Here is a 22,712-nt window from a genome sequence, read left to right on the forward strand (position 1 = left end):
AGATCAATCATGTGGTATATAAATCGGTGTTTTATTCCTTTATATGGCTAGATAATATTCCACTGTATGAATATACCACATTTCCTTTATCCATTTATCAACCGATTGTCATTTGGTTCTTTCCACTTTGGGGCAAGTGTGCATAATGTTGCTATAAACACCCATGTACAAGTTTAATGTGGACATATATTTATAGTTCTTTTGGGACTATAGGTAGTAGCGGACCTGATGGATCATATGGAAACAGTACATTTAGCATTTTGAGAAACTGCCAAACTGTTTTAAAAGTGGCTACACATTCCCATCAGCAATGTATGAGGGTTCTAACTTCTTCATATTCTTGCCAACATTTATTTTTGTCCATCTTTTTTATCACAGCCATATAAGTGAGTAAAAAGTGGTAACTAATTTGGTTTTTATTTGCGTTTCCCTAAAACTAATAATGTTGAGCATATTTTATGCATATAGGTCATTTGTATATCTTCTTTTGTGAAATGACTATTTGAACTGTTTGGTCATTTTTTAACTGGGTTGTCTTTCTATAGCTGAGTTATAAGCTTTCTTTATATATTCTAGTTAAATAATACTCTTGTATTTTTATCCTACTTGGAGTTTATTGAGCATTTTGGATATGTAGATGTATGTCTTTCATCAAATGTGGCATGTTTTCGGCTGTTATTTCTTCAAATATTCTTTGTGTTCCTTCCTATCTTTCCTTTTTCTCAAACTCCCATAATGTGTATATTGGTATCCTCTTTCTTGAACTCTCATAGTGTGTATTTAACATATGAATGTCCCAAGGAAAAGCATCTTTGCACTTAATAAATTCTGAGTGGGAGTTTGCAGGGAGTGGGAGTTTGCAGGGAGCTGGCAGAAAGGGCAAATGATGACAATTTTGGGGGGAATAAAGTTTTTTCCCTTTCAGTAGTTGCTAGGCTGGCTGAAATTCTATTTAACATTATAGTCATTAAACAGTGATACTTGGTAATAGTAGTGACCTAGTAGTGACTAGGCTACTGATTTACACAGCTCCTGTAATCACAAAATTGTTAGTTTTCAAGCTAGGAAGAGGGGAATGAAAATAGGGCAAGTTAAATGCCATACAGCTCACTGTTCTTGCTGAGATTCAGCTAATTTTTCCCCTGAATAAATGCTCCTCAGATTATTGCAAGCCTTTCTTTAATTTCCTGAGTTCCAGAAACATTGATTTTGGCTATTTTTGTCAGTGTCTTCTTGCTCTTTTGGAGAAGCAGATTTTCAGAGGTCCTTACTCCACCATTTCAGAAGTACTGCTTCCCCCTAGCATTCTTAGAAACTAGAAACAGGGGTTTAAGTGGTTTATTTTATCATGTGTATTGCTGTCAAGTAATATTTCTTGGGTGCCCCATGTCTGGCCAGATCCTCTTTCTTCAGATGTATCTTTTTGAGTGCTCTAAAACTTAAAATATAAAATTAATTCCAACTTATTATTTTGTTTTCACAAAGTCACTGCTATTACCAAGTATCACTGTTTAATGACTATAATGTTACATAGAATTTCAACCTGACAGAAACCAAAGGCTTAAAAACTTTAACCAAACATACAGCATGAGGGTGAAGCGTTGTCCAATTATAAGAGAAATATTCCATTATCTAGGATTTTCATTCTAACAGAAAAATTACTACCTTGTATCTACCTTTTTGTTACTCTTAATCACTGCAGCATGAGTTTTCTCCTACCTCTGCTAGACACTCATTTATAGACACACAGATGCCCTGTTGAGATTCAGCAACATTTAGCACTGATCCAGAGCCCTGTACAGATATCTCAGTCCAGATAAATAGATTGCACACAAAGTAGATTAATGCAATAGATTAACCAGGCACTAGGATGAAAACAAAACAGAAGATTCCTCAGTGAATGTGCAACAACGAGAAAGATAAATTGTATGTGGGATTATATCTGAAGGTTAAGAACTAAAACATGGATTTCAGAAAATCATGGTATTAAATCTGGCTCCACCACTCACCAGCTCTGTGACTTGGGGAAGCGACTTTATCATGTAAAGCCTCTACTTCTCTGCAAATAGAAGTAATACCTGCTGCATCAGGATTTTGTGCAGATTAAATGGGATAATGCATGTGCAGCATATAGTGTAGTGCAGGGTTTATAATAAGCCCTCAGTAAATGATAGTGTTAGCTGGTAATCTGAATACTCCCATTCCTGAGCATGCTGACTAGCTGCAGCTATATGAATATATTTCAGTTCTGAAAAGCAAGGTATGTTTCAAAGGTGAGATTGTTGCCTGTAAATAGTCTCCATGTCCCACCTCAGAGCTCTTTCTCAGGCTAACTCATATATATGACTCTCCCTTGTGTGTACTACATGCTACCTTATTACAAACCACAGACTTCAAGAAAGCATGTCTTCCATTCATGAATGCATAAATATAGCATCAACATTTATTGTGCATATTTCATGTGGCAGGCACTAATCTCAGCACTGGTGTAGGGTGATGAACAAGGTCCCTACCCTCATGGAGATTACTTTCAAGTAGAGGATGCAGGCAGATAATAGAGACTCCATTTCATCATTAGAGACTCATAAAACTAAGCTTTAAGCCAGGTATTTCCCTAACTCTCTCATAGCTTGAGCTCTGTTGTGATTCGTATTTCATCCAGGACATCTCCATTAGTGGGATTTGAAAGTCAGAATGAAGATCAGGAGTTCTAGGTGCTCAGTTTCTGCTGTCCCTGCCAGAGGTGTCAGGTAATTTGCAACATCTGTAGCAATGGCCCTAATATCCTATCTCTAGCTTCACTTGTTTCAAGGAGATGAGAGCAGAGGCAATGTGATCCTAGAATTAGTGGTGGTAGCATTAGCGAAATGGTTTGAATATCTGTCCCCTCCAAAACTCATGTTGAAATAAAATCCTCAAAGTGGCTGTCTTAAAAGGTGGAACCTTTAAGAGGTAACTGAGTTATGAAGGTTCTGCCCTCATAAATGGAACAATCAATTCATGGATTAATGGATTAATTGGTTAATGGATTAATGGATTATCACAGAAGTAGCACTGGGGTTTTACAAGAAGAGGAAGAGAGAGCTGAGCTTGCATGCTCAGGCTTCTCACTGTGTGATGCCCTGCGCCACCTCAGGACTCTACAGAATCCCACCAGTGAGACAGAGGTGACCCCTCAACCTTGGACTTCCCAGACTCCATAACTATAATGAATTTGTAAATAATCTATTTTCTTTATAAATTACCCAGTTTCAGGGCATATTTTTCTGTTATATGCAGCAACAACAACAAAAATGGACTGAGACTGTCAGCTTCATAAGTCCCAGCTTTGTGATAGGGACAGAGACATAGTTGTTAAGTTCTGCCTGCTCCCCGATTTCTTCTACAAGGAAGGAATGCCTGCTCAAACCAGTACACAAATCCTTTCTCCTTAAACTAGCTGAAATAGATTATGTTGTTACTGAATCCTGACCAAAACAGAGACACAAATAAGAAAGAAATGAACAAATAAATAAACAAGTTAAGTATTGATTGCAGTAAATACCATGAAGAAAGAGTGATGAAAGATGAGGAAAGATTTCTCAGATGACTTTTTCAAAAAGCTCCTTGGACAAAAATGAATTTAAACAGAGACTTAAAGGAAAGGAGGAGCTAAGAGAAGAATCAGGAAAAAAGACTTCCAGGTAAAGCAAACATCAGCAGCAAAGGCCCAAAGATGGGGCAGGGTTTGCTGATTTCACTCATAAGAGAAGACAGCATCTTTGGAAATTTGGGACAAATAGCACACTGTGAGGCTAGAAAACTAAGCAAGGACCAGAACTTCTCAAAGTGTGGTCCAGGGACTGGTGACAATCTGCAAACTATTTGTGGCCAATCTGTGATAAGTACAAAAATTAAGAATAAATATTTAGAAGTTTTGTAGCAATATGACATCACCACAACATTCATGCAACATTTCTATTATATTTAAAGAAACTACCAGTACATAACAAATTAGAAATTTAAAACACAAAACAGGTCCTTCATCATAGATAGTTTAGAAGCATTGTTCTATATGTCTGGCCTCTCAAACTTTTCCTTTAAAGAGCCCAGTGGTAAATGTTTTAGGCATTTCAGAGCCATAGAGTCTGCGTTGCAACTACTCAGCCCTGCTGTGGTGACACAAAAGCAGCTGTAGATAAAATGTAAACAAATGGGTGTGGCTGTGTTTCAGTAAAACTTTATTTACAAAAAACACATGGTGGCAGATTTGGGCCTGTGATCTGTAGTTTGTCAACCCCTGTTCTAGGCCATAGGATGGAGAGTGGACTTGACTTTAAAGCCAACAAAACCACGTGATTAACTGATGCCATCCTTCCCTCTTGATCCCCTCATTACTGCCTGCCCATATTTATAAAGTCTTTGTGTGACCGACTCAAAATCAGAAAGGACCTTGGAACTCCTCTAAGCTCTAATTCCATGCTCCTCTTTTAGCAGTCTTGGCAGGCGAAGTTCCCGCTTACAGGACTTGCATCCAAAGGCAGTCCCTTTTGTCTCTTACCTGTATCCTCCCAAAATGATGATGCACGATATGCTCTGCATTCACCTGATAAGCCACTCAGAGCCCTACGTGAGGTCACAGTCTTGTGATCTCCAGGACCTGGCCAATCAATCACAGGTTCGCGTCGTCCACTGAGTCATTAGGTCACCTCCACTGCCCCATTTTCAGAAGTGTGCCATCCCACTTTTCTTTTCTGCAAAGCTGTGCTTTTGTCCAAATGAACCTCTGTGGCCACCATGCATCTCTGATGCTGTTATGTCTGAAACGGTTGCATTGGACAGGCAGCACACCACATGTGTATCCTTGTTTTTCTCTGGGCTCAAACACAGCCACAGACAGGAAAGCTTTCTGCGTTCACACATGTCTCTATCACACAGCACCCACTTCATAAACACAACCCACCAGGCACACAGTAGAACGCCTATTCCCTCCTCTGGAGCATAGACCACTGTGTGTGTGAGGAGGTGGATTCTCCCCAGTAGGTCTCTCACACAGAGGGTATAGAGCTGAGGCAGCTCTTTCTGAAATCTCTTTTATTTAAGGTTTCTTTCATTGACTCAGGACAAACTGAATGGGTAAAACTTCACTGTTGCAAGTTTCCTTAAAATATCCCCTTCTGGGCCTACCACCGTTTATCTTGGCAGCAGGTAGCTTGGAGAATTTTGGAAAGTCTCAGCTTGGCATAGCCTCAGAGCTACTGGCACATTAAAGATTAATAAAGCACATTTAACTGAGCTCAGGACGCTGCAATGCGATCCTTCACTGTGAAATGTGCAAGATTCTTTGTTTGCAATGAACAAAATTGAAACCAGAAAGGGCCTACCGTGACAAATGAAGATAGGAAACAATCAGGAACTGTGTGTGTCTTTCACTGGTCAATAGATGGGTAGGAATCAATGTCCCTGCTCAGCCATACTCTAACTTAGCATTCTCAGGAATTTAAGATCGGCATCTGAGTATGACCCAAGAGCTGGGTATTTATTGAACTGGCAGCACCGCAGAAATCATGCAACTGCACCTGCCTCCTTAAAATATTAGGAAAAGATGATTCAGAGCAAATTCCCAAGTTAGCACCTTCCCCAGTGAAAATCAGAATAAAGCAAGGCATTTCCATATATTTTGGCTTTGCTTTAGTGAACCAGAATGCTTGGGTCTGGCTGAGTATTAACCCAGGAAGAGGGGGAAAAAAGAAAAGAAAAACAACACTATTCACATGCATAGTGTGGGGCTGGCTGCAGAATGAATTAGACAACATGAAAATGAAAATAAAAATTAATCAGGCATATACATCCTAACTGTTGGTTCCTAGGAGGAATTAACCTCCAGACACCTGGATACACAGCAGCAAGTACTGGGCTAGGTCAGCAAAGGCAAACATTTTAAAATGTACCATCCTGAATTCTGGAAAAGCACTCACAGACACCACGTGCCGTGTAATGCCCTATGTCTATTTACACAGCGAGTGTGATCCCTTCATGTCCTCCAGAAAAATCACAGGCAAACTCTGCACTCTGCAAATCAGAGCTCTAGACCAGAGCACTTAACACACTGGGTGCTTTTTCTCTATACCAACATCAACATTCAAGGAAAAAAAAAAAGAAAAGAAAAGAAAATTCTGTCCTTACCGAGAAGGCACAGCAGACAGGGACGCTGAATGTTTCACTTTAGCCCACTCATAGCTTTCTCTTTCATACGATCAATGTTCTAATGCTATTGAGGAGAGTTCCTGGGGTTTTCGGATCTTCCTTCAAGAGTTTTAATCACTGGTTTCCCCAGGCCGGGTTTAACAAACATCGCTGTGTTCTGTCAACATTTGTATGCGGCACCACATTGGGCAACCAGCCAACACACAGAGTTTCAAGAGGCAAGGAGAGAAAACTGACACCCTAACAAACATGCTTCCCTCTTTTGTGTCCTGTAAGGTGGTGCTCAAAGTGTCATCTTTGATTCTGACGGGAGCTAAAGATAGCCTCTTTTTATGACTTTCTCCACTGCCCCCGGACGAACGCCTTGCTGGGCTGCAGGAGCTGGGTTCCGCAAAGTTTGTTTTTTGTCTCACTGCCCTGAAGTTCTCCGCACGATCGCATGGTTTGCCTCTCCACCAGCTGCACTTTAAATGTATTTTAATTGGCTGGAATGTCGAAAGAATCCATTTGGCAGTCGTTTACATGTGAAGCACGCCCAGGGCAGCTGAAAGAGGCCCCAGAAGCAGCCGATTACTTCATCAAAAGCTGCAGTTTGAATACCATTGACTCCTACATAACTACGGTGAACTCAATTCTATAGGCAAGAAGGAGTAATTAATAATTTGCTGAGAAAATTCTTCATTCATCTAAATGCCAAAAAAGCAAAGAAAAAAAAATCCCAGCAGACAAAACAGTTCTTCTGAAAGGCTTGATTTATAGCCGCCAGTTCTACTCTTCACAAACATTGACTTTGTATAGCATTACAGGAGGGGTATAATGCATAATTCGGTTTGCCTGAAAAGTTAATTTAAGTAATTTTCCTTTTCAATGATCCCCTGAGATACATCGTTCTATTAACTCTTTATACATTAGCCATATGCTACAATAAATATTGTCAATACTTGTGGCATTTTCTCATTCTCTTTATTTTTCTTGGTTGGTTGCAATAATTAGTTTGTGGCCTCCACTAGATCCAGCCACAAATAAATTCACCCCGAGTCAAAGTAGATAATCATTACCACACAGAACTTGGAAGCCACACTGAAGTTTAAAATACTCGGGAAAAAAAAAAAGTCCGTCTAAACAGATTCTAACATCAAGCTGGTGGGAAAAGGAACACACACACACACACACACACATACACACACACACACACATACACACACACACACACACACACACACACACACACACATACACACACACACATACACACACACACATACACACACACATACACACACACACATACACACACACATACACACACACATACACACACACACACATACACACACACACATACACACACACATACACACACACACACATACACACATACACACACACTGAGATATGCATGCATATCTCAAAAAAATCAAAAAATGATAAAACAAGTCATAATACATACAAAATAACAAATAAATGGAATCGTTTTCAAATGCTCCTTTACCATTGTTTTGCTGAGAAGACTTTTCAAGAGCATATGTAAATTAGATTTACAGATTTAGAATCCCTGGATATCTCAGGTAAGCCTGAGCTCACTCCTCATTAAGAACGCCTGGTTTGGACTCAGTATATCTAGTAAGATCCCAGCATCCCAAGGTTGCCTCTCTCTGGAAAACAGGAGCCAATGAACATAGTCAAATTTGTTCTGATGCCTTTTCCTCACTTCAGTAAAGTTGTCTGTGGTTCATAACAAGACGGCACAAGAATGATGCATGCAACTTGTTTGAGTGGATTTGTTGAACCACCCAAAGACTAAAACCAGTACCCTGAGTGAACAGGCGTCGTTAGCAGGAAAGCAGAGGAACAGAAGACAGGAGGAAGGGATCAGGGTCAGTCCCATGGGTATACAACCCGCACAGTCACACACAGCCCTGTGCTTACAAGGGACTTGGACTTGGACTAATGCTATACTGGCATCGTCTTTAAATTCTTAACTTCTGAACAAGGGGCCCCATGATTTCATTTTGCATCAGGCCTGAAAAACTATGTCGCTGGTCTAGAGAGATACTATATATCTAATCTGATTCAACACATGGTTGGCATTGAAAAGCCCTGGGAGGAGCATACTAAGGGTGTGGGTGACAAATACTTGCCCTACTTTTATCTTGTGCAATGTCCTGCCTTAGATTTTGGAGCCATTGAGATAGTTGAGAAGGGTGATTTAGGAAGGGGGATCCCTGCAGCCAACACCAGAGGTGGGAAGGGTGTGGTAGGTGGTACCTGCTGTGTCCTGAGCTGATGGTTCACTGTTTCTTGTGTGGCTAAACTTCAACTGACTGGTTCAGAAAGAATTTTTGTTTCCCATATAGTCAGTTCCCCCTGCCATTCTATGGGCAGAAAGCTCCATGAATATAACCATCATCTATTTTAAAGTTATTCTAGAACCATGATTCAGGGTTTTATGCAGTTAAATGCAGCCCCAAATCTCAAAGGCACTGCTGACTCACTGCTGTGATGTCTGATAACTCTGAAATTACTAGAAAACTATTGAATGATTAGGCAGGGGTCACCTTCTGCTCCTAAAGGTGTTCTCAAAGACCTATACTTGCGCCTGGATTTTGGCCTGCTCTGGCCTTTGCAGAAACCATACAGAGAAATGTCCCTTTCAGAAGAGAAGTTGGTCTTGGATGTCAAGTACTTCGTGTTGCTGGTATCCTGTCTGTTAGCAGGACTGCTAATGTGCTCTGACACTGGTGTTTAATAAGTGAAACAGATTAGCATTCTAGAAATAGAAGACAATTTAGAGACTGGCTGATTCAAACTATTCTTATTTTAAGAAGGATAACTGAGGCAAGAAGTGATGAATTAGTAAAATTAGTAAAACAGTACGACCAGGTTGCATGCTTCCTTTTGCCATACAAGTTCCTACTTTCAACTGCCCAGATGATTTCCCATCCGGACTTGCCTACTGACTCCAAGGTATTTTCCTGGTTCCAGTCTACTTTTATACTGCCAGAGGTATTTCAAGTACCCAAGTTCTAATTCCTTGTCTTACCTGTATGAGCCACCTTCATGCACAGCATTGAGCATGCCGCACCAAGAGGAAATCTGTTGTTGCAAAGGACACATGGCTTAGCCATTGTTGATCAAAGACACCTAAGAATTCTTAGTTCCCAGGACATAGATTCCTCTCTGTCACTTACAGACCTTTAGTATGTGTCCTAGTAATCTTGTTACACAGGAGAGGCAGGTGTGAGCAGCTCACAGTGTCCAGGAAATAGCAAAGTAATCCTGTTTTAACTGCCTCCTGGAGCTTGTAAGCTTGTGCTACCCTTCTTTGTCCACTCTCTGAGTTAAGGTATCAATAGGTCAGAGTTTCCTTGGATTGGGGCTGGCCAATAGGGGGCCCAGTATGGGTATATGATGAGTCATAGACACAAAACAAGAAATCATGTTCTGGGAATGCAGAATGATTATTAGAGTGATCTGGTGGGTTCTGGAGGTCATTGAAAAGATCAGAGCCAGGAAGGCAAAGTGAAGGGTGATATGTAGGAATGGAAAGGTCTTGGTGCTGCAGAGAAGCAAACCAAATTCCTGATTGTGGCTTTTCAGGCACTGACCTTGACTAGACTTCAACTTCGTCATGAGTAGCACAGACACAGCTATGCTAACTATACCCAAGATTAACTTTGGGGTGTGTACACTTGACTTGCTGTCAAGCATAGACAGCGCTGGAGCCATGGAAGCTCAGAGAACACACAGGGCTCATGTGACAAACCTCGGTCAGTCAAGCAAAGGGGGGGAAATCCAAGAAGATAAATGGAGCCACAAAGGCCTCGTTTCCAGCAAACCAGAAGACTCCCGCAAAGAAGTGGCCAAATCACTGAGAAAACAGTCAAAAGCCCAGGCCACCTGAATCCTCAGGAAATACAGAAGCAAATCAAGGCAAACGGAGAGTGAATTACGATACTGGTGTTGAAGAGACAACAGCGAGAGGCTTCTGCACAGGGAAGTAGGAAGCCTGCCTGTGGCACTGCCAGCCTGTGGCTTAGCAATATTGTTCACTGGGGAGTAAAAAAAAAAAAAGAAAAGAAAAGAAAATGGGAGGAAAGGCCAAAACAGAACATTTGGTTGGTTACATTCAATGAGCCTCTCCTTGATGGAGCCTATCCTGAATGCCAGGCCTACTCAGGATCACAAGGCTAGTAAGAAAGAGTCTCAGCATGGGGCAGGACATGAGCCAGCTTCGGCAGCCATAACAAAGTTCCATAGACTGCAGGGCTTAGGCAACCAAAATTTATCTTCTTACAATGCTGGAGGCTAGAAATCTGAAATCAAGGTATCAGCAGGTTAGTTTCTTCCGAGGCCTCTCCTCTCTCCCTGGTTTGCAGATGGCCGTCTTTTTCTCCATGTCTTTACATGGTGCTCTTCCCTCCGCATGTCTGCTCAAATCTCCTCTCCTTACAAAAACACCAGTGATACAGGATTAAGGCCCACCCATATGACCTCATTACTTCTTTTCAAATCCTAGCTTCAAATACAGTCACCTTTTGAGGAAACAGGGGTTAGAGCTTCAACATATGAATCTGAGGGCATAATTCAGCCCATAACAGGTGGTTTTCGGAAAACTGGCCACGATTTGTTCCTCTTACTGTATGGACAGACTCTGTGCTAAGAGCCCTGAGGGCGATTTCTAACTTACTCCAAAACCACCTTACTATTCGCCATTTACAGATGGGGAAACTTGAGCTCGGAGAGCTTAAGAAAATTGTTGGAGGACAGAGAGCAGAGCCATTACGATTTCAGAGCCCAAGCTCTTAATGTGACACTTAGCCGCCTTTCTGGAAGCCATGTATGTTGATATATTTGATTAGCATGATTCCTAAAACATCTAGTTCACAGAATCAGTATCTCACACTCCCTGAGCTCCTGGAACATGGTCAGGACAGTTCCACCTTATCAAGCATGTATTGAGCATCTACTGAAGAGGTCAAACTTTCCTGCTTGCTGGTGATTTTGCCCAAAGATGGCAAGAGTTGTCTCAGGGGTAAAATAAATTGATCACTAAGTTTCAGAGAGAGATGAGCCCTAAAAAACTAAGCTAATAACTTCGTCTTTGCTGAGGAGTTTCCCATGGCTAGGAAGAGAGGCTGCTGAAAGGTGATGGGAAAATTTTAGGTTGATGTTTAAAATTCTGGAGCCAGAAAACAATACCTTAGGTCCCTGGTATGGTTTCCTAACACAAGCCCTAGATGCTATAATTTAGAATCACACAAGAAGCCCTAGGCAAATGGAAGATCACATATGAGGAAGGAAGAGAGGGGAAGAAGGAGAAAAAAAGAAGGAAGGGAGGAAGAAAGGGAAGAAGAAGAGACAAACAAGGTAAAAAGCATTTGATTAACACCTGCCATGTGGCAAGTATTATTTTAGACCCTACTTGTATTGCCTTTTTTGGTCCTCACAAAATGCTATACGGTCAATTTGATTTATCCTCATTTTACCAATTTATAAACTGAAGTTCAGATGAGTCAAAACTTTTGTTCGCATAGTCACAGTCAGAAATTGGCAAGGCCAAGGTTTAAACTCTGCTCTATGTATGTTTTCCTTAAACCTTCCTGCCAACCCTTGTTTTTCCTTAAGCCTTCTTGCCAACTCTGAATTAAACAACACAAAGCAAGTAAGCAAGTGAGAAGCTCATGCTAGCAGCCGACTGGACCAGGCTGCAGGACACGGCACCTCTAATGGCAATCTCCTCTGCTGCCCAAGTCCACTGCTTATGGAGGTCAATGCCTCTGGGTGTGAAACCAGGACATTGATTTCAGAGCAGATTGGCTGCTGGTAAGGTACTGCAATCCAGTGTGAACTGAAGTGAGAAAGGTCAGAGAGGCTGTCTGCTGATGGATAAGGGCACAGCATTATTTCTCTGATAACAAAATAAATGGAGTTTATTGATGGGCGCTTACTTTGTACAAATGATTCTTTCCTGTGTATTTATTCATTTGTCACATGGGGATTTGTCTTGGCAAAATATACCAGCTCCAGCCACCAGGGAAAATAAATCTTACCAGCCATTCAGAAACCAGACTCCATATTCAGAGCTGGACGAGACAACCTTTTAGTGAAATCAGTGGGCCACTGAGCACCAGGGAATTCAGATGTTGCTTACCCAGTGAATAGACAATGATTTACAGCCAGAAGAGAGAGAGAGAAAGACAGAGAAAGACTCTAAATTGTATTTGTATTCAAGAACAGTACTTTAAAGCACCGACATTTAAACAGTTGTTAGAAGATTAAGGCTCAATAAGCAATTCACTAATATTTTATAAATTCACAGATGGTACGCCATATACGGTGGTAGGTGCTGAAAACAAATATAGTTACAACTTTCACTTTATCTTGTCCACTGAAGAATGCACCGAAATAATGAGAGATAAATGAAATAATTGCTATGCAATTTTGAAATGCATTTTTGATGAGCAGTTCTTCCTAATTATTGTCACAAATAGAATCATCTTGAATGCTTGCATCCTCCAAAGATTGATACTGATTCGTTGAGAAAGCAGTTCCACAGCGTGCTTGAAAGCCGACTTGTGCACAGTGCTTTCTATGGAGCAAGCCCTGCTCTAAGCTCCTTGGATAGAATAACTCTATGAAGATAGATTCCTTTATTACTCCCATTTTACAGATAGAAGAACTGAGGCACAGTTGCCTATCTTCAATTACAATGACATAGTGGGAGAGTTTATATCAAACCCAGGCAGTCTGGCTCCTAAACACTGTTTATCCAGCCACTCACGGCCACACACTGTCCTAAGCTATATGGGTTGAACAATTGTACACAGAGTTCTGGCTCTGACTTCATTTTATTGCCCTGCCTGGTCTTCTGTTACTTTTTCCAGCAGTTAGGGGTGTCTTCTTTTCATCCTCTGTATAGGACTATACAGATACCTACTTTCATAGAGATGTTCTAATAATTGTTTTTTGTTTTGTTTTGCCCCGGAAGACATTTTGCTAAAGCATGCTATACAGATTGACTTTTTTTGTCAAGGCTGAGTACCTTCAAAAACAAACAAGTGTTTGTGATCTTGAAATGATAAGATCACAATTATTTTTGATTGGCATTTTTTGTCTGCAAAACTTTCCTTGGCTATTCACTGATAATGTTAATTTTCCCGAGATCAGGGCTTGGGAAAATAAAAACGACAGGCCTAGAGGTAGCCATGAAGGGGAGGAGAAAGAGAGAAGTGAGAGATTCTGGCCCTAAGTATCTCTGAAGACTTGTTTTCAGGTTGACCAGGTGCCCCACCTATACCCCCATCCTATAATATATCTCTTTCCTACCAATAAAGAAACCCTTCCATTCAGTTAGAAGCAATGGTTTCTAGTGGAAGGATGACAGTCCTTACAGTCAGACTCTGAAGTCAGACTCTACTTGGCCATTTACTAGCTGTGTGACCTTGAGCACATGACTTGACCTCTCTGAGCATCAGTCTTCAACTCAAAGAAAGGAAGGAAAATGTGGCTATGTAGGGAGTACAGAAATTATAAAATGTAAAAATGCCTGGCTTATTAGTGGTCCCTAGTTCATGTTAATTCCTTTCCCTTCATTATCATCCCTGGATTAAAGCTACTAACACAAAGACAACTGGAACATTCTTATTCACAGACTTCTTCTCAAGTACTCTGGCTTTGAATACATTATAACCAGACATTGAGGCTCCTACTAACTTTATCTTTAGCCACATAAACAAAATTGGTTGCTAAGAGAAGCCCTATGTAATGGTGAATAGCATCATTTGGTTGTTCTCTAGGGTTTTTGAATAAAATGTGGCTGAATTTCAATTGCACCTGAAACCAGAAAACAACCAGCTCACCAGCTAATATGTTCCCTGGACTTACCTAGTGTAATAAACCTTTAAACTGACAAAATAACAAAGGTACACATAATTATTTAATAGTCTTAATAATCATCTTCAAGATAACTCTTATCCTATGCTTTTAAGGCAGCAAAAACAATAATAGTTTTAGATGTATGGTTGCACTTGAAAAGTTAATCTTTCAAAGTCTCTATGTGTAAAGAGCATTTTTCTTACCCTCTCCATTGGCCATTTTTCAATGTCTTACCTCCTTTCCACTTTTGTCCCTTTTCATTAAATTATGGGAAAGGCATTTAAGAAAAGCAGACTAGGACACTTCCCAGGGGAAAAAACAAACAAACAAACAAACAAAAAAAAAAAAAAAAAGAAAATTTAAATGCAAGCCAAGCAAAGTTAGAAATAATTTTTGACTATACGAATATGGTAAGTTTAGGAAATGGCAGTTTCAGGTCCAGCAAAGACATCTGGAATAAATAAATAAATCGTTTCTTATTTATCTGTTTTAACTCAGAAAATGGCTTGAACAATGTGTGAGAAGAAGGAAAAATTTATAATAGCAATCGAGTACAGGGGTCTGACAAGATGTGTGCAAAATGATGATATATGGGAACAAAAAAAACTTTCAAAGAGGAAATCAATAAATGACCAAAAGGGAAGCCATTTACTTCGAAGCCAAAGATCAAAATAGCGAGATAGTAATTAGAGGATATTCTTCTAGGGCTGAGTCCTTTTATTCTTCACCTTTAGAAGAATACTGACCCAAATGCACATATGTTAGAAGCTTTTTACTTAACATAGATAGAACATCTCGGAAATGAACAATGGGGAGATAACAAAGGCTTTTGTCCCAAACGTTGTAGAGTTCCTGGTTTGGTGAACCTGTATAAAAATTACATCCACTTAGGAGGAAAAATCAAGATGGAAACAGTAAAGGCCTTGTGCTCTGAAGTGCCAGATGGATCATGGGGTTCACTTTAACCTGCAGACTCAATCCTAACTCCATGTCTAAGTCAGGCTGTACATACTCAGTCCTCTAGCTACCCTTTGTTTTCTTTTCTTAATGATTTGAGCTGTGCTTCCTCACACAAGCACACACACACATGCGCACACATACACACACAAACATACCCCACAACAACCCCCGCCACACTTACCTCTGCCCCAGAGATGGAATTCCCCATCATCCCAGCCCATGGTGAATTAGGCGTCCTCTTTACCTGTAGTAAGTGGCAAATAGTAGAAAAACGTGCCTTCCGCTGGGACTATCTCATGAATACGTATCCTCTGTCCATTAACCATGGATTGTACTCTTTAAGGTAAAGGGTATAATCACGTACCTCTCTGAATTAGAGATTGCTGTATTTTGCACAGGAAGGTGAACAACAGCACTCCACTGAGTGTACTGGTATCCCTTTCTGACATTAGCAGTCAGATTAAAATCTGTTCCAACAGAAAGAAAAAAGCAGGTCCTTGAGGATTATTTGTCTGGATCAGTCTCCAGTGAGACTATGCTAAGGATGAGACCAGGAAAGATCCAATCATAATGGACCATCAATGGCCCAGGAGAGGGTAGATTTCTTCATGGGATAGAACAGCTAACCTGAAGTCAGTATGCTGAGTCCCACCATGTCATGTTGAGCAAGTTTTTTCTAAACCTTTTGTGCCTTGATTTCCCCATTTGTAAAATGGGGATTGTAATAGTAAAAAAAAGTCAACAATTACAGAGTGGTACTTAAGCCTTTAGCAAATAACAATTGATTCAGTCCTTCTAACAACACTATGAGGGAGGATCTACTATTACTATTCAAATTTTATAGATTAGAAAACTGAGGCACAGAGAGAATAAATTTCTTGCCCAAGTTGTTGGGAGGATGAAATGAGATGATGGTGTGAAGTGGCCAAAACAGTGCCTGACACCTAGTGTAAGCACATTGAGTTTGGTGCCATTATTATCACCATTATGGTGATGACGGTGATGGTCACCATCTAGGAGCTCAGGCACCGTGGACATCACTTGGGTTCTTCACTCTGTCACTGCTCAGCCTTACTCTGCCCAAATCTCCAGTTGGAATCTGCATTTTTCTTTTTGTCGGGACAGATTTTAACCTGACTGCTAATGTCAGAAAGGGCACCAATACACTCAGTGGAGTGCTGCTGCTCACCTTCCCTGTGCAAGATACGGAAATCCATAATTCAAAGAGAGGTACATGTTTATACCCTTTACCTTAAAGAGTTTACAGTCAATTGTAAATGGACAGAGGAAACGTATTCATGAGAAAATTCAAGCAGAAGGCACATTTTTCTACTATTTGCCACTTACTGCAGATAAAGAGGATGCCTAATTCACTATGGGCTGGGATGATGGGGAATTCCATCCCTGCCCAAATCTCCAGCTGGATCAGAGGACAGGATGGATGGGCTGAAGCTTATGCCTCAAGGATGGGAGTGAAAGAGAACTGAAGCACCTCACGTGGCTTGGTGCACACCTCAGCTTTATCCTGGAAGCTCCAGGACCCAGACATGTACTCCACACTCCCGCCGAACTGGATTAGTTTTTCTCTTAAATGTTTTTTATTTCCCTAGTGCCACTTCTCTGTTCAGTCTATGCCCTCCACCACTAATGCTTTCTCTTGCAAATTCACTATCTGCCAATTATTCCAGTGCCTTTCAAATTTTACCACATGCACAAAGATTTTCTTCCTTTGGCTAAGTGAATCAATACAGTCATCTATTTATTCATTCAGCAAACATTTATTGACATCTATTCTACTGGGTGGCAGGCATTTTGAGAGGCACTGGAGATGATAAAACCCAGAGAGCCTCAGTCTCTGCATTCAAGGGGAAAAGAAAAATAAATTAGTAAACGTCATGTAATAAGTACGATGGATGGAACTTGAACAGTATCGCTCCTTTCTTCCTTGGAACTTCATATTCCTTTCTTTGCATTTTTATGGAACTGAGAATATTCTCTCTGCTATAGTAGTTACTTAAGCACCTCTATTAATCCCCGATGAGCATGTCAGCTGATTGAGGCCAGGGAACATTTCTTTTGCTCCAGGATTATCAGGGCAACCTCAAGCTCAGAATCTCCCTAGATGACAAATAGTGAAATATTTCTAGTGCTGAGCCCTGACACACTGCCATGCTGTAGGTTATAGCAAGACTCATTCATAACAAGAACTCTGACTAGTTGGCCATTAGGAAAAACAAAGACATGTTTCTTCATTGTCTTTCAGGGTCCTTTAATAGGCAATACCCAGCCAGCCATTAGCCACACTCAGATGCAGAGGAAGAAGCAGGGGGATTCAGAGCTTCAGCTGCTCAAAAGCCATTGCTGTAGCAACATACAATCCACCATGACATCTGGTTCTTTATTACCAGGTCTTACAGCCCTGAGCAATTGTATCTGCCAATGGGAGAATATTCACTTCAGAATGTTGGATGTAAATATTCAGTCCCTTGTGCTTTGCATGTCATTGCTAATGGTATATAAAGAATGATTCGAGAAAAGTATAAATAATCATTTGGCTCTACAATGAAAAGAGCAGTTCTGACTGTAACAAGCCAAAAATGAAATAGTGCAAACTTCAAACTCAAATCAGGAGGTTATCATCTGTATCCACCTCAGAAGGAAATTCTTACTGCCAGAGTACAGAATGAATTGAAAGAAAAATACTAGCCCATTTCTGCAATCCCATTTCAACCAACAAGCTAGGCAGTTCTCAAATGCAAGTGGGTTGTATTTTTAAAGGTCTTTCATATGTTGAGATTCAGAACCCAATTTCTAGCAGAACAATGACGGTTGTTCAATTTCCAGAAATAAATCTTCCATAAGAGATCCCTAAAAGTCTTTCAATAGGAATTTGGGATTCCAGTTTCAATTATAAAACAGAGGAACAGGAGGCCAGTCTGGAAGAACTGATGGAGCTCATGAGGGTAAATGAGCTAGGTGTTCTCTTCTGCGGCACATTGCAAAATGGCCACAAACACCTCCCATTCCTAGACACTTTCCTCTTTGCAATGTGACTTAGTAGCTCCTCCTAAGGTGGAGTGGTAGAGTCAGTTTCTTCCCCTCTTGAATCAAGTAGTGAAGCTATATCTTAACCTCTTGAATTTGGGCTTAGCCATTATGACTTGCTTTGACCAAGGGGACAGCAGCAAACATGATACAAGCAGAGACTTGAAAAGTGTTTGTGCATTCGGACTTGCCCTTTCTAGCTACTCTTGGGAACCATGTATGGCAAGTCTCATCTAAATGAGATCAAGCAAACAACCAGACACGTTTGTGAGTCTATCCTAGACCCTCGGCTATAGTCAACCCAGCAGCTAACTGCCAAGATCAGCTGAACAGTCCGAGACCAGAAGAAATGGCCATCAACCCACAGAATTGTGAGAAATAGGAAATCTTTGTTGTTTTAAGACACTAGGTTTTGGTGACATCTTATGCCACAAAAGCTAACTGGTACATCTTCGTTCCATGATATCTGGCCACATAAATCTCTCCCCAAGTTCTATATTTTGGAGAAGGGGACAACCTTCCCAGAACTCACAGTGCTGGACAAAGCTCCCTCTTCTGGGTTCCAAACCACCTCAAATCATTCACCAGCTATGAATCTCCCTAACATTACAGAATCCAGCATTTCCATAATGATACTACAAGAATCTGTCAAACACCCATAAAAGGAGGAAGGGCAACATTACACACATGGAGAAACACACGAGAAAAGAGCAGAAAAATGTATGACTTACTGCTAAAATGTATTTTTTTCGTATTATAAAATTAATATGAGCTTATGTAAAAAATAACCTTGTTTTTGGAACTTCACATTTGAAGGTGTTTTTAAAGGTGCATTTATTTACCATTATAACAAAGATTAATAATTCTCAGAGCTGTGTTTCCACAGAACTCGATTCATAAGCTCTGTTTAGCAATGGTAACCATTACTGTGGTTCACCAAATATTTCCCCTTCATTCCTTTCTGGATGCATGGTATAATTTCACTTCCTTCCCACCTCTGAAGTTTGGCATGACAATTGTCACTTGCTTTGGCCCAGGAAGTGAGTGCAAGTGTTATGCCCTTCTGACTGGAAACCATTAAAACCTGATTTCCCTCTGTCATGGTTCCTTTGGAAGCACATGTGGAGATAGTGCCTCCATCAGCCTGGCTTCCTAGGTAGCTATTGTTAGCGGAGCTGCTCTGCTGAACTATATTGAACTTGCATGTGAATGAGGAGGAGTTGTTTTCTACTTCAGCATAGCTTCTCCTATCCAAACAATGCATAGAGTTTGCCTGTGTGTGTGTGTAAGCACGAGTATGCGTCTGTATAAGGGTAGGGAAGATAAAGATGAATTTGCTATTAGGGATACAATGTGAATAAAACAAAATTTCCCTGACCTTACACTGTACTATAAAAAGGCAATAACCCTTCAACTTTTCCCATCACGTGACTCAGAAATTTCATTATCAGTTTGTGTTTATAGTGGGATTTATCAAAGAAAGCCAAATGTTGGACAATGTTCTCTTCCCCTTCAGGCAGGGGTAAGGAAAAGGCACTGTGTTACTCTCCGCCTTGAGTCTATCTGTTCTAAAACATTGCCCTGGAAAAAGGGGTCATCCCACTCTTCCCTCAGCAGCATCCAGGGCTGCTGCCATTTGCTCCACCCCAAATCCCTCTCCAGCCAGCTCCCAGGTAATGCTGCCATCACTGGTGGGGTGGACTACACTTTGAGTAGCAAGGGTGTGGACTTCCGAGAGCTTCAGCTAGAGAGTCCTGATACCCTTTCCTTCTCAAGTTCTCAGAACAGCTGGGGCAGGAGTGGGATGAGAAGGAGGGCCAAGGCTGAAGGTCAGTTGAGGTCTTCAGCTCAGACCTCCTGTTTGGTGTGTGTTTCTCCTTTTGGTGTGTATTACAAACATTTTGCTTCCTTTCATTTAAGTTGTAGTCACCCTGATGGTTCACCCGAGTCAGTATTTTTGCCAAACTTGCATGTGGTTCTATGTGCAGCATGTTGTGGAGAACCACTTCAGTATTAGATGTCTTGAGCAAGTTTGACAGAAAGTTTTTTCTTCAGAAGGTAATGCGCTGAGGCCCCCACAGATAGCGCCAATGATCAGCGGTCCCCCTATATGTAAAATAGACTTGCCTAGCTTTTTTGATTGGGTTAGGGATGGGACCACTTCTCAGGAGTGACATTAACCTGTAATGGCATCTACCCCTCTTGTCTCATGGATGGGTTCAATTACATTATTAGAGTTCATTTCTCTCCCACTGAGGAAGGGATTGCCAATATCTCCTGCCATACAATGTACCTTTATTAGATGAAATCTAAATATTTATTTTGTGTAATTCATAAAATTTTCTGAACGGAATGTGGGTTTTGCTTATATTAAATCTTCAGCTTCTGACTGTGATTAACAGCGTTTATCCCTTCCTCCTCATCATCACATAATCATCCATTTGTTCCCAACGGATCTGCTCTGTGGGTTTACTTTTCTGATATTTAAGCCCTGAGATTTCAGGGTTTCAATCTTCCCCTTACTTATATCTCCAAGCCTTTAACTGGGTCATGAGAAGTCATGATCCATTTAACAAATAGTCTTGGCCACTGCTTGAGAGAAAGAAGACAATGAAAAGGTTTATTTAAAGATAAGAAAATGTAAGAATTTATCCACAGAAATAAGTTGTCTCTATCTCTAATTCCCTTTTATGAAAACTGCAGGTTAGCACTGGTTAGTAGGTCATATAATTAATTCAGTCACTTGTGACCAGCAACTTCAGAGAACACAGAATAGAAAATATCAGTATTTGTCACACATAAGGAACAACTGTTTTATGAAATTGTGTTTCAGACCTGTGTCTGCAAATGTGTGAGTGTTTGCATGCGCCCCTGTGAGCCTGAGTATAAACTGTGATATAAAACATTGAAAATCATTCATCAAAAGGGACTTGGGTGATGTCAGGCTTCCTAAAAAGTGCTGGAATGGCATTTTACCCTATCTTTCACCTCCCCACTGACCACCTCCTTCCCCTCTGTCTTTCAGCTGCTTTAGCATTTCACTATCTCCCCATAAAGCTGGTACTCATCCAAATAACAGAGCAAAACACATTAAGGCTGAATCTACATGAGGCTTTAGATTTCCATCAATCCAGTACTATCCAGTTTGGCTCAAAGGACCTTTTCTTTGTCTAGCTGGAGAGTGTATTAAAGCTAACCAGAGACAAGTGAAGCTAACTTGCCAGCTGCCAATGGAGAAGTAGAAAGCACTGCATGGAAAATTCCACTTACAGTTGTAGAAACAAATACTTTGAAGGCAAAATAGTATTATATACATCTCGGGTAATTTTGTTTCAAAACACAGGTCTCTTTTTTTTTTTTCACCATCAAAAATTTTAGCACTAATTAATCTTACAGAGCAATCCTGGAAATTTAATATTTATTTTCAGTCATTACTTTCCTGAATCTTTCTGCTCTTATCCCTGGAGGGCTTGTCAAATGAAAGCAGAAAGTTTGAAGGAACAAAGCCAGAGTCAAAGTGAGATGATAAAGCTTGGGAGTGAGTAGGGGAAGAGAAAAATGCATACACAGAGCAACTCCCAAAGGGATAGGAGAACACAAATTGTGGGAGAATGGGACACCACTGGGGAGGAACAAAACACGTTCAGACCAGCTTCAAAGAATTCTTCATGGCCGGGCACAGTAGGAAAAGGTTAAAATAACAAGTACTTCTCTCAGTGAAACTCAAGAACAAAAAGACACTGAACAGGACCAGGGTTTTGTGCTGCCCCACACCTGTTCAGTGCAGAAGGACCTGATAGACCCTGGGAATTGAATTCCTTGCAAGCAATAATTTACTTTGTTGGGTAAATTAACGACAAATATAGATAGCATTTTTATTCAAGAGACTGTAACAGCCATATAGGCAATTATAATGTATAAAGGTAATATGAAAGAGTAGAATTTATAAGATACATAGGTATATAAATTCCAGGTAATATAATTGAAATAGACCCTTTCCTAGATAGACACCATCAAACCTCAGGTCAAAGGCATATTTTGGCAAAGGTTGCTAATGCCAACAAGCTTCAAAAGGTAGACCAAACTCATTTATTAGTGTGAAATCCCAGCTAACTTTTTAAGAGGCCCCACATTAGACTCAAATAAATTTTTTTCTGGTAAAAAGAAAAGAATCAAAATTCAAGTATGTAATTGTAATATTTTTACTAAATAACTAAAAAAAATCATTTTCTATATATTCTAAACCCTGACTTTCACAAACTAAGCTGTAGACAAAAACCTTAATTCACAAATAGTACTTGACATTTTAAACAACAAATTTGGCAAATATCAAACTATTTATTTCCTGCTCTCAATCTCTGCTGCATGTTACCAGGGCAGCCTGTTCAACTCAATTCAGCAAACATTCATAGAATATGCAATACAGTCATCTTTCATGGTAAGAGAATATCTCTATATACTTTTTTAAACCATGTATTCAAATAAATTTTAGACTTACAGAACATTTTTAAAACTGTTTATATCTTCTCTCTCTCTCTCTCTTTTCTCTCTCTCTCTCTCTTTCTCTCTCTCTCTCTGTCTGTCTCTCTCTCTCTCATAGGAGATGACAGATAGTCTCCCTAGAAGTTTATTTATTTTATTGT

The 22,712-nt window shown here is 40.4% G+C and overlaps 1 protein-coding gene across 2 annotated transcripts in view; it reads right to left on the minus strand.

Annotated features, from left to right (window-relative positions):
* The window catches only part of NCKAP5 (NCK associated protein 5), a 986,396-nt gene extending 979,727 nt beyond the window's left edge, over window positions 1-6,669 (minus strand). The window contains exon 1 of one of the 2 annotated variants that reach the window (XM_074399885.1): window positions 6,166-6,669. The gene's annotated coding sequence lies outside the window, so the exon portion shown is untranslated. The remainder of the gene's footprint in view (window positions 1-6,165) is intronic. The other variant, XM_074399884.1, reaches the window with a different exon arrangement.
* Between the last annotated feature and the right edge of the window lie 16,043 nt (window positions 6,670-22,712).

This window comes from Saimiri boliviensis, chromosome 5 (assembly GCF_048565385.1).
Source record: "Saimiri boliviensis isolate mSaiBol1 chromosome 5, mSaiBol1.pri, whole genome shotgun sequence".
Lineage (NCBI taxonomy): Eukaryota > Metazoa > Chordata > Mammalia > Primates > Cebidae > Saimiri > Saimiri boliviensis.